Genomic DNA, 12,927 nt, shown 5'->3' with positions numbered 1-12,927 from the left:
GGACAATCACTTAAAGTTTGCAAAACAGCATTTGAATGATAGACATGAGTTCTGGTCAAAGGTTTTGTGAAGTGATGAAACAAAAATCAAGCTATTTGGTCACACTGATAGTCGTTATGTTTGGAGAAAGTCTGCTGAGGCGTACAAAGAAAAGAACACCATACCTACGGTCAAGCATGGAGGTGGTAATATCCATCCAATGGCACAGGACATTTAGTTCCAATACATGGTAAAACGGATTCCATAGCATATTGACCAAAGATATTGGCCAATCATCTGAAACCCTCCGCTACAAAACTTAGTATAAAGTGCAACTGGACGTTCCAACACAACAACGATCCAAAGCACACATCAAAATCTACTTCAGAATGGTTAAAGAAGAATAAAATCAAGATTCTGGAATGGCCTAGTCAAAGTCCCGATCTAAATCCAATTGAGAATTTTTGGTATGAGTTGAAGAAGGTTGTGCACAAGAGAAGTCCTCGGAATTTGAATGCACTGGAATAATTTTGTGGTCAAAAATCACTAAAGAATCATGCCAAAAGCTCTTGACAAATATCCCAATCGTTTAAAAGAGGTTATTATTGCTAAAAGTGCCTCAACTAGCTATTCATTTAATTTTCCTTGTCAGTGTATGAACACTTTTGAATTAGCATTTTTTGAGTTTTGCAAAAAAAATTGCTGAAATAAATAATTGCAGGTAGCCTGCCAGTCACTGAGAAACCAAGGTACCAGTAGTTGCCCTAGTGACAGTTGATGAATTGTCACTTGTCCCTCTTAATCCTGTGATTGCAGGAAATGATAATTACTTTTGTTCCCTTTTTATCCGGTCCCAGCTGAGCTTCATATCCTAATTATGATTATTTTAACTCAATAAAAAAGTCACATTGTGTAGACCAAGCAACATTATTTTTATGACAAATGACAGCTTTTTATTCAACATGTCCGAGTCTTATTGAAGAGCGTAAACCACAGTGCAGTGCTTTGTGTTAGGCTTTGAATCATTCTGTTACAAAAATACTCCCAAATGTGTACCAAATCATTCAGCACGCATTGCTTCCAGCCTTAACACTTCAGAAAGAGGGCCTCTGTTCTGGCTCTGCAAATTAGGCTTTCAGTTTAAACTACTTTTGGCCAGCTAAGTTTCTATAGGTATAGAGGTATGAGCAAACAGATAAAATGGGTTTTAACTATGCCATTCCCTGCTTTTCTATATAGTTCTAAAAATGACAAAGAAATCTGCTTGAAAGTTGAAACTGTGCCACCTGAGGTAGACACAGACTACAAGGACAACCTATGTCATGAGCTGCTACACATTTATAACCAGCCTGTGGATTGCAAAGTCCAAGCATGTATGTGGAATTCCTATAGGATGTAACAGAAATTCAAAATATAATAATGACATGCTTTAGATTAGAATACCTTAATAATACATTTTTACTGTCTTTTAAGAGTGATTGTAAGCAGTGGCCCAAGTGTAATTAACATGAAACAGAATTCAATAAAATAATCTGAAATATGGGACTGGAAGCTTAAGTAACAAGAGAGGAATGTAAATTAATAATGCTAATGTACAGAGATCAGAAATATGACCGGAAAAGATTACATTTTCAAAGACAACTGGCTATTCAAATACTGTAAAATATAATCAGAGCAAAAAAGTTAGTCATCCATGTAACACTGTATCTATCGTGCCAGCAAGGTTTATTCAGGAATGGCTAGTTAGTGTAGAAATGACTGACAAGCAAAGCTTGGATGTGTCAGACCTGTTTGAATACAAAGTGTGCTTTGGCTGGTCTGTAATTACTTTCCAGCGTGCTATTAAATGGCATGCTACTCATTCCTAAAATTATTGAGAGATTCAGTTATAACAGGTTTTTAAAGTTGGAGTCTAACAACTCGTATTGTTCCCTTTAGGGTGCCATTTCAAGGTATTGAATAAAGAATTTTAAATTAGGGTTATTTAGTATATGTAATTCTAATTCTTTCAGCGGTTATCAGTCTTCAAACAGACATTCAATAGCCAGTCCTAATACCATTACCTTTGGGACAACGTTTGAGCAGGCCTATGCAACCTAACAAATAGGGACTAAAGAGACCGGCTGCAGTTTGGAAGCCTAGTTAAAGATTAGTACAAACAGTAATAAGAAGGCTCTTAGGAAAGATTCAGGACAGCTGCGACTGAATCCCTGTTACCTGCTGGGGGTTGCTAAGCAACATAGGCCTACTTCTGCCCCCGGGGCCTTTTACTTTCCAATTAAGATTTTAGGAAAGATTCCAATTGAGACTATTGTAAAGTCAAATGCATATTTGAGGGATGAGAAAATGTAATTTTATGTTTTTTTTTTAAATGTACACAATTTATTGAAGTTTTTTGTTCCCTCATTTTTGTAATACTGTCAGAACTTTGCAACAAAGAACACTTAAATAGATGACATTTGGACTCAAAGGATGGCATTATTTGCAATTTGTATTAAACAATTCACATCAGATGCAATATCCAAAGGATTCAAATTGAGATAGTACAGAGAGGCAGAATAGTTTGATCAACCTATTGATGCCCTTCAGCTTCCTGCAGCTGCTGAGATTTTGTAAATCCTCCCATGCACTATGTGCGAGGCCTTTGTTAATCTTTCGGGAACAGGTCAAAGAAGCATAATCTATCAGGCTTCAACTTCGTTCCCGTTGATAAAGTGCTCCATTATCATAGTGCATGATTCTATCTCCTGCTTCATGTTGCCATAATATATGAACACTTATACGAACAAGTAGTCTAGGATTGTGCATACTACTACTGTGTACAGGCAGTGCACAGCTTGATCTATGTGCAGACAACAGATTACTTCAAAACATAAGTACTGACTTTGTAATCTCCCGATGGGTGCTCAGGATGCATGGATAGGGGGGTTATGTCAATATTACTTCTATGCAACGGACAACAGCAATATTTAAGCCCATAATCTAATTAGACAAACATATAAGAAAAAGAAAGATAATACTGCAGATTTCAACATTCCCACAAACACTTTCTTAACCATTCTGAATAAGCAGGATACAATAATACATGTCTATAAACAGCCAAACTGTGAATACAGAGTTTCCGATTTGATCAATACCCTAATGTGAGGACACTTTGCTTTTGTCGTTGAAATCAGAATGGGACATGCAGATTTCAAGTTGCAATATATAATTTTTAAAAATGTTTGTGCTGTAATTGATTTTTTTTTTTTCAATAAAAACCATTCCCTTGAAATGTGTGCATTATAGTTTCATATCTATATTCACGTACAAAATTATTTACAATCTGTTTATGTCCATTGATATATGTAGTTCCCTTTTGACTTCACTTCACTTCTTTAGAGAAACAATTAAGTGGGATATTTTTTAATTTTTTTTTGTTCTGTGTACTGTTGGTTTGCAAACACATCTTACACTTTTTTTTTTTTTTGATTGTTTCTCCACTTATTGTATTAACATTTCTGGTGGGTACTCAGCGCCTCCTTTTTTTTCCCTTGTGGGTGCCTATGCTTTAAAGTATTATTTCTAATGAAATAATTTAAAAATGGTTACTTCTAAACAGATTCAGTCCTCTGTTTAAGCTTCATTCCCATGCACCACAGAAGCAAATGCCTCGTCAAATGTGTATTTTTTGAGATATGTCTAGTGCTCTACCATCCATCAGTAAAATTCTAGAACAATCCTACCTACAATAATTCCAGTATTGTCCCCAAAGACCCAGGGCTAAAACTTTGTCCCTTACCTGTAGCAAAATCAAAGCTGAGGCTTCAATTCAAAACAAGAAAAATGCTTTTGTTTCATTCAAAGTTCACAGTGACTGAATGGTTTGACAAATAAGAGTGTCAGGCTGCAATGTGCAGGTATTTGTCTTGAGCAGAGGAGCTGAACCTGAACAATTAACGTGATGTGTGTGCACATAAATTTACTAACACAAACCAGAGGAGCCCATCACTCACTGTTAATCCTTACTTAATCTGCCCTAGTGATAAAAGCGATTTGGAAACACAAACACACCTCAAAATTATCACTGACATTTTGGTACAAGACTTTTCACTCCTGATAAAGGAAACAAAATCAGTTATCTACCATAATACCCTGCATATGTTATGAGACATGGTTGCATTTTCATCCCTGTGACTTCACACACAATTTCCTCCTTCCTCAGTGATGTTGAACAAATTTATCCTGACTGTTCTGTGATTTTTGGTACAAATTTCTGTGACTAAATCCCAGCCTTAATAATAGTTACTCACAGAATATCAATTTGCATGTAAAAAAATATTTAAATAAAAACTCATACACCTAGGCCACATTCCTGCAACACACACACACACACATGCTCGTGTAATGAAGTGATAATGTCCTAGTTTTGTTTGTAGGTTACAGGGTTACTTTGCTTTGTCAGCTGTTTGGGTTTGGGATTCAGGGAATATATTCCCTGGTGACTACACATTGTTTGTTTTTTCTTTCTTTCTTTCTTTTTTTAACTAACACAATAATACTCAGATGTGTTTGCAATATAAATTAGAAAGTGGTGGGTCAGGCTGCTCTACTACAGTAGTTCCAAAAGAACATTTTTTTAAATTTTTTTTTATAGAATTCAATACATGTTGATGCAATTGAATTGCAGGCAATGCATTACAATAACTATGTTACAAATATAAAAAAGTACTTTGTTGTGATTTTTCCCTAAAGTCAAAGCACAAAAACAAACCCAAGTAGAACTGAGTCAAGTGCTGTATAGTTTGCCTGTCTAAGTACTATAAGGAAACTTTAAGGTGTAGTTGGCATACAAGATATGCAGAACGGCCACAAACCTGTTTGTGATTGGTGCTATATAGGTGCTATATAAGTTTTCAGCACATCCTTAACTGGTATGTTTACAGATCTACAGAATATGAGTGTGGCTGATTTGCAGAGACAGCACTGTCTAAATGTACAATTCACTCTGTCTCAAAACTGAAAACACACATGGTCTTTTTACATCAACACACCACGACTTAAGTGATAGTGTCTGTCAATGAAGGCCCTACCGTCTGCTATATGACTGTGGCAGGAGTTATGTGTCCTGAGACGGGCAAGGACATTAACAAAACCAAGGTCATCTACCAGATGGTGGAGCCTTCATTGAGAGGGCACTCTCAGTATTAGAACATTATTTGAAACTAGATTACAGTGAGCAGTCTGAGGAGTCTGCTTCTTGTTGTCGTTGAAACATGAAAGATCATCAGATGAAAATGGTCGAACAGTGTCAGTGTTCATAACATGCGGCACTGACATCAAAGAGCAACATATGTCACTGTTAGATATTTAAGACATTAATATTGAGAAAAATGGAAAAACTTACATTTTAAGAAGTTCTTGGAGTTTTAATTTCAGACAGTGGAGACTCTAAAGAGGTAGCGTAGTTGAATTGTTGGAATAAATAAACCTTCAGTCTATGTAGGCTATCAAAGCCTGTACCTTTGTCTTCACCAATGCAAAATAACACCTTATTTCCCCTTTTCAACAATCCCACCAATTGAGCTTTGGAAATCTTATTATATGTGTAATAAAATAAAGTACCATGGCTTAAATTGAATTCATGACACTAGGGTGCTGAGATGGACATACCTAAACACAGTTCCTGAGTGCATCAAGACACTATACCAACCATTTTAATAACAGGAAATAAGATGCAAGTCCCAGTGGGATAATAATAAATATTTACTGTTTAATCTTCTAATTTTCTCACTCATGCAATCATGCATGTTTAATGGTAGCAGCCATTTTGTGGTTTGGATGTAAAACTATGCAGGAACCAGTCATATGATTCATTGCCAGTTTCCAGACACACAAGATACATTGACACCAGCACCAATATTGTGTTAACCTGCAAATAAAAACGTTATCACCACCCCTCCCCTTTACTTATACTAAGCAGGGTAGCAGCAGAATAATAATAATAATAATAAAAAATAAAAAAAAAATATTAAGTCGAAGCTAAATTACATTGTTTTTCAATATACAATCCTGTCTCATCTGGAACACAAAACTCCCTAGTTTTTTAAAAGGAAATTGTGTCTATTGAAAACTGATGTGAGCTACTGCCTAATGCAATCTTCATGAATTCCCACTGTTATGATAATCTCTACCACATACAGACCACCTAAAGAGATATATTATTAATGCTAATGCATCGTTATATAAAGATCACCGCTCTATTTAGAACAGTTTTCTATGTTCTTGTCTATATTTGGCACTTGCAGACATGGATATTCCCAAGTCATCCATCAATATCCTAATAGTATATATTCTTGGGATCGCATTAATCTGTTAGCTGCAGAGGTTTTTTGTTATCTTCAGACCCAGAACTCATATAGAAAAAGCTAGCAATTGTTTAAAAAGTAATGAAGTGACATTTTCTGTCTCATTATTGCTCATATTAGTTTCCTGTTAATGTTGTGTTGATTGAATATAATTCTTTCGAAGAAAGTCATTATTGTATACAAATAATGTCCTTCCAAAACCACTTCAAATACATTTTAAGAATGGAGCAAGAAAACAAGAGCAGCCATTACATCTGTGTAAGGCATTGCTCACTATCATACCATATTCTATTTTTGTGGGAACCTTAATATGACTATAGGTGATAGGTGGGAGGTGAATCACATTAAAATAATAATATCTCGTTTCCATAGTCAAGCCAACTAGAATGCACTCAAGTGCTCCCGGGTTAGCCTGAATCTTCCAAAACTCGAGTTGAGGCGCAACGAGTTGGCTAAAAAAAAATAGCGTTTCCAGGGTTTCCTAAGTTTCTCAAGTTATTACATGAGCTGGAGAAGTCTCACTCATGTTATCACGAGAGGTGGCCAGATAGTAGCCAGGGGGCATATTACAAAAATCCTAACTGCCAGTCCTATCTTATCTTAGAGATAGGACGTCCTAAGTGTCAGTTTAGGGGAATTCGTATTACAAAACAAGGACTCCTAATTTATACCCTAAAGATAAGATAGGAAAGCAAGTTAGGAAATTATTGTGTAATATGGCCTCAGGTAACCAGATTACTGTATCATCGTTATTGATATTGTGGTCCTTGATTTTTCTGTATTCTGATTTAAATTTTTGAATTTTTTCCCTACATAGGAGCATATTCCTACTCACACCCATAGAAAGTAGAACTTGACTTATATTTTGAAACACTTTTTGATTTCGAAAAGATCCTTGAAGCTGACTTTGAATGACCCGATCTCCCCAAACAGTAATCAGTGATAACGTTTCATCATGATTCCACAGTGCATAATGTGCTGCCATGTTAAATCGTTTTTTTTGTTTTTTTTACGGAGTTAAATTACAGCTATTATTTTGTTTTTTCTAACCGTAATTTGCAACTGACATTGGCTTTCATAGAGATTTTTGCTAAGACCCAGGATTTCATGATTAATTATGTATTTTCTGCTTTGCCCGAATTAATTCCGGCCAGCCTGCATAGTGAAAGCCTGCATAGTGAAATGGGGGGGGGGGGGGGGACACACACACAATTAGGGCATGTACTCGAGTTGGCTTGACTATGGAAATGAGGTATTACATTAGGTGGTGACAAACAATGTTACTGATATAATAATAATATAATAATAATAATAATAATAATTTTGGCAAGGGGTTACAACCCATATGATCCCAGCAGATAAATAGTGCGATGAGTTGTGCTTGTGGGAAAAGTGTAGGGAAGTTGGCCTTCTAATTTGGAATTGTGTTTATGCCTGATGGACCATAAAAGCCCTTATGGAACAAACATATGGCAGAAAAGTATGATCCTTATATGTTTCCTACATAGAAATTGGCCACTTTTTTTATATATTTAAAATATATGGGATATATTTAAAATATATTTTAGTCTGTAATCCATATATTTATTTTATATAGATTACAGACTAATGAAAATATATGGTGCACCATATATTTTCAACATATAAAAGATATATGGATAAGATAAGTTTGATCTTCTCTTGCACTACCATCGTTCTAACACAAGGAAACGATCATGCGCATGGTCCGGAGTGTGCGTGAGTCTACAAACATTCCCACGTAAACTTCTGTGTTGATAAATCACATCATTTCTGTTTGAATGTGCGTACGCACAGTTTAGAAGGGAATACTTACTATACGCATGCACAAATTATAAATATAGGCCCAGGACATTATTCTATCATCAAGGCTATAATATAAAGCTTCCTTTATGAATTTGTCAGTCTTAAATACTACAGTACTGGTCATGACAGACATATTTTTTGCTTTAATTTGTATAATGAAACAGGACAGCAATTACCAAGAAAAGTAAACATAAGATACAGATACTGGACTAAAGTCTCATCAGTTACATTTTCAACTCAGCAAAAGTGTTAGGTGTGTATGTGGGGAAGGGTAAACCAATCTTTAAAATACTCAAATTCAAAGTTAACTCTTCCAGAACTCTGCACTTGAACAAAGGAGTCCATATAGCACCCTATTCGTAGTAGATTGTTGTGATACATTTCATTCAATACAATTCAACAGTTTAATTATTAACAAAGCGGGAGATGTGGCCAATAATCTGTTTAGAGCCAGACTTTCTTTGTTTGTTTTTTTTTGCAAGATATCCATCTTTATGCCTCACCTGCTTATTTCCGCTGGTCGGGATGGATATTTGCAGGAAGGAGGTAGGGGAGGGGGACCTGTCGTGGTGGGAAATGATCCATGTGTGACTAGCTTGTTTCAGTACACTGCTTTTCATTATGAGAGAATGCCAATTCAGTGCAATCACACACCATCTGTCGGCTTGGACTTTTCAGCCTGCCAGTCACTCGCCACTCCCAGGGTGCTGTGCTAAATTAGACTCTCTGTCATAAGAAGGCTTTCAGGAGAAGAAATATTTGGGGCACTTTTCTTAATCTTCATGTTTGCGACTTCATCCTCACTTCATATAAACCTGTCAGTCCAAAGAAAATTGAAAATGCAAACACAAGCCTACTTTTAATTCTTTATTCTATCTCGGTATCGGTGCAGATAGTGCTGATTATGCCTATAATTCAAAGCCTACAGAAACCATAAAGATAAATGTAACATTTGATGGTTTCAGTCAGGAAACCATTACATTAGAAACTGCACTTCACAGAGTGATATTAATAAAATGGAAAGAGCGAGAGGGAGATTACTCTGAAGGGACTGCAGTTGCCAGTACTATCTATCTGCCATTTGTAATCTTTGAAGTTAGTCTGTGAAAAGCTACTGACATTATTTGTCTGTATTTTTCTCTTTTTACTGTTTTAGCTGTCCTAAAAGCTTTAGCTTTTCCCTATAATTCACTTATTCCATGGTATAAAAAATCATAGTCTTGTGCTGGGTATCTGGTAATCTTTCCAGTACTTGGTGATAATGTGATTCAGCAGGAAGAAAATATTTACTTGCAGCTTTAAAACCCATTTAGCCTATATTAGAACTGTAATTCTTAACAGCATGGTTAAAAGCATAATTCATGATAGAAAGCGAGTCATGATATAAACCGGGTTTCATGTTTGCCTATGAGACCACATTACGAGTGCGAGAAAAAAAGAAAGAAATTAAAGAGCAGTGTTTTAATACTGTACATTTAGTCGTTCTTTACATTTAAACACGAAACAGCGTGTGTTATTATCTAAAAAAGGCATGAATTGTCGACTGATGAGAGCTATCAATAAGGCGTTGCACTTGGTGTTTTTTCTTTTGTGTGAATAAGATTGTTAAAAAAAATTGATGACGTTGGTTGTTTTGTAACTCAACTGTAGCACGTTAAAACCGCCCATGCAATATTTGACAGCCTGCACAAAATGTCAGTTTATCAGCCAAGATTAAAACCGCCCATGCAATATTTGACAGCCTGCACAAAATGTCAGTTTATCAGCCAAGATGATTATTGGTTGTTAGTTGCGTTGGAAATTAATTGTATCCTGTGGTTACTTAGTAAAATCCAGCCATGAAGCATTTCACAGGCTGCACAAAACGTGACAATAAGCGGGTTTGTGAGATGATATTAAGAGAGGCAATTTCTAATAGAACCTATGGTGCATAATAAAATAAACAGGGCATGATATTAAGAGAGGTGATATGAAACGGGTTAATCTGTAATTCTTAAAAAGTAATTGATAAACAGATAACGTACTATGTTAATAAATAGCACTAGTTATAAATATAGTGAGATGTTTAACAACATATCATCAAATTTTATATATATATATACAGTATATATATATATATATATATATATATATATATATATATATATATATATATATATATATATATATATATATATATATATATCTTGTTCTTATTATACAGAAATAAAACAAATGCATTGTTTTTCAGAATGTGAATTTTAACTGAAAGGCCCACTTTCAAATTCAACTAAACCGAAATGGAAAACAGTATCCAGCATGCTCACCTTGTCCAGCACATGTGAACCAACCAATCTTTGAAAACATATTTGTGGAATTTTCTAGGAACTTGTTGTAAATTGCACAACTATGGGTAGACAGATTTGGACTGTTTTTGTCCTCGCAAGAAACATAACTTTACATTTTTAACTTTGTGTGCTTCATAAAAGTACAGTCATTTGAACTCCTAGAACTAAAATAAAAGATTTCCAATTAATATTACCTAATATGAATTACCTCTTGATGTGACCTGAAGTATCTCTATGTACTATACACAATGCCCTGTGTAGTATATCACGTCCTCCTCCCATCTTTTTTCTGGAGCTTTGTAGTGTTTTTGACTAATGTGCATCATCAGGTGATACCAGTCAAACAAGCCTGCATTAAAGTACATTTCCCGAGAGGGGTATAGCTGTACAGGGGTGCAAACTTAGTGCCAGCGTACCTCATGTAACATTAAATTCTGGCGCCAGTAGACGTGTTTAATTTAATATATATGTATATATATATATTTTTATTCCTTAGCAACCATGGATGATAGTTTCTCATTGGGTCTGAACTAGTCACATGACCCACCCACACTCATCCACATACACAGGAGAGAGGTTTGTGTAGTGTGGGAAAGTGGTAGCAAACATGACGCAACACACTTTTACACAGTTATCAATTAAATATTTGTTCAACAAGCCAAAAAGGTATGTCGGCAACTGTAGACTTAACAGGTAACAATACATTGTAAAAGAATGTTTCGTGTTTGCAAGCCTCTTCATTTTATGTCGAAAGTTAAGCTTAGTTAGTTTATAAACACATTTTGTTTATTAAAAAATACTCATGCTTTGGTTAGATGCGTATTATCACGGATTTATGTTAAAACCAAATCAGTTGTTGCAGCTAATGTAAATCTAATCCATTATTAAAATTCAGTGTAGCTGAATTCATGAGCTATTGTTTCATTAATATGTCGAACATTTGGACTACTGAGGTCTGCCGTCCTAGGTTTCTTAATATAGCAATTTATATATATATATATATATATATATATATATATATATATATATATATATATATATATATATATATATATATAATCACATAACACCAATACTCTGAATGGAATAATAATAATAATAATAATAATAATAATAATAATAATAATAATAATAATAATAATAATAATTAAACTACATCTACCCACATCTAAAATACCCTCTTAAGTACATGCTTGTTTATGAATTATTTTTCTTCTAAGAAAAAATTTCAATAATATTACAGGCTGCTATGAGTCTTGCCACAGAATTTCCTTTTTACAAAATATAAAGCAGGTGAACATAAATACAAATATGGGTGTGATTAGATATTGGGTACATTTTGTTAAAAAAAAATCTACTGTAACACAAAACACTAAAAACTCATTGAGGGTGGGGGGGTGATAATTTAGCACCAGTCGGGTCTCTGGTGCTAAATTTTCAAAACAGTTTAGCACCAATTTTCAGAATGATTTGCACCACTGCTGTATCTTAGCAAGGTTCTACAAATCTAAGCTGGATGCAGCTGGGTGGTATGACATTTCCTGACTTGTGTGTAAACCATAACTATTTTTTAAGAAACTTTTTTGCAATTAATTTCCTGGCTTTTGTAAATAGTAGTAATACTAGAATGTGTTATAAACTGTTAACACAGTGCATTGAAATATTACAAATGAATGTTACAAGCCATTAACGTCCATAACATTATACCCTACAGAGTTCTACATTTTTATTAATGTAATTTAACTTTAAATGTTACAAACTCATCATTTGAAGTAAATAATCATTACAAAGAACAGTAGAAACATCAAAGCAACAAAAATACAAAAAAATTAAATTTAAAATGTAATAATTTAAAATATGTATTCATCATTACGTAAGTCAAATTTCTATGTCAGTAACAGACAAATGCCATATAGTTGGAGCAACTGATGTACCATTGCATTAAAACAATAACAACGAATGGATTTGTAAAATCCACAGCCATAGGAAATTATCCTATAAATTAAGTCCGCACCAGGAGGCCATGGATGTGATAGGAAACAGAAACAAGACAACCCAAATAACATTAACGACTTGTGGGTAAGAGAATAATTCAACCATGTCCAATACCTTTAAAATACAGTTATTGATGTGCAATAAGAAAACACAAGTGTACAGTACCTGCTGACAACATTCCAGTAAACTGGCACCTGTTGGCTTCTTAGTATGCCGTCAGTTGAGAGCTGCTGAGGTAATTTACAAAAATAAACATAACGTCTCTCACCCATTCTCAAGTGCTTTCATTTTGCTTTATCTCTCTGCTTGCTTCTATGAAAACCTACCCAAATCACACTTATCAGTAGTAGGAATCTTAATATATTTGCCTTCAGCGTTGCCGAGGTTACAGGGCTTTGTAGCACACTCCCAGAGCTTTATCTAACAGTCCATAGGTTGTCTATCTAAACATTAAA

The 12,927-nt window shown here is 34.8% G+C and overlaps 1 long non-coding RNA gene across 1 annotated transcript in view; it reads right to left on the bottom strand.

Annotated features, from left to right (window-relative positions):
• LOC131715381 (uncharacterized) overlaps nucleotides 1-12,789 on the bottom strand; it is a 24,802-nt gene extending 12,013 nt beyond the window's left edge. Inside the window, exon 1 of the long non-coding RNA XR_009315318.1 lies at nucleotides 12,638-12,789. This is a non-coding gene — a long non-coding RNA (uncharacterized LOC131715381). The remainder of the gene's footprint in view (nucleotides 1-12,637) is intronic.
• Between the last annotated feature and the right edge of the window lie 138 nt (nucleotides 12,790-12,927).

Source organism: Acipenser ruthenus, chromosome 3 (genome assembly GCF_902713425.1).
Source record: "Acipenser ruthenus chromosome 3, fAciRut3.2 maternal haplotype, whole genome shotgun sequence".
NCBI lineage: Eukaryota > Metazoa > Chordata > Actinopteri > Acipenseriformes > Acipenseridae > Acipenser > Acipenser ruthenus.
The sequence above is the reverse complement of the archived record's forward strand: the minus strand, read 5'-3'. Positions and strand labels throughout refer to the sequence as shown.